Source organism: Morone saxatilis, unplaced genomic scaffold, assembly GCF_004916995.1.
Source record: "Morone saxatilis isolate NCDOM2014 unplaced genomic scaffold, NCSU_SB_2.0 Contig18, whole genome shotgun sequence".
Lineage (NCBI taxonomy): Eukaryota > Metazoa > Chordata > Actinopteri > Moronidae > Morone > Morone saxatilis.
In genome coordinates this window covers 11,303,696-11,304,294 of record NW_023339740.1, presented here as the reverse complement: position 1 = coordinate 11,304,294, position 599 = coordinate 11,303,696, and the positions used below count along the sequence as shown (strand labels likewise).

The following is a 599-nucleotide window of genomic DNA, read 5'->3' as shown; positions in this document are numbered from 1 at the left end:
GTGTGTGTGTGTGAAAGCTCTATATATATTCTCAGTGTCACCTACACCCCTCTGGTTCTCATCTCATCATTTCCTTTCTAACTTGGGTGACAGATAAGTCATTAGTTTCAGTGATGAGTGAATGTGTAAATTGAAACTAATATCTTATAGATTCTCTCAGTAGTTGTAGTGAGTTACACACTCAAAAGACTAGATATCATTATATGTAGGTTTGCCTCTAACAGTAATTTTATTGATTAATTTTATTGATTTATCAATATTAAATGTGTTGTGAAAAATGCACATCACAAGTTGCCAGAGCCCAATGTAACGTCTGTAAATTGCATCTTGTAACAGTCCAAAACTCAAAAATACTGAATTTACAATTATATAAAACAGAAAAGCAGCAAATACGCTGGTATAAGCTGGAACCAGTAAATGTTTGATATTTGTGCTTGAAAAAAACAATTAATGGAGTATCACAATATTTGGCTGATGTCTGAAACTGTACACATTTATATAATCAGGCACATTTCATCTCCTCAGATAGACAGACAGACATGACCTTAACAAATCAGACATGCACTGGTGGATGACGTGACAGACAGACAGACAGACAG

At 34.4% G+C, this 599-nt stretch overlaps 1 protein-coding gene across 1 annotated transcript in view; it reads left to right on the top strand.

Moving 5' to 3' along the window:
* Positions 1 to 599, top strand: part of ppfia4 (PTPRF interacting protein alpha 4) — a 52,238-nt gene that overhangs the window by 39,182 nt on the left and 12,457 nt on the right. The window lies entirely within an intron of this gene.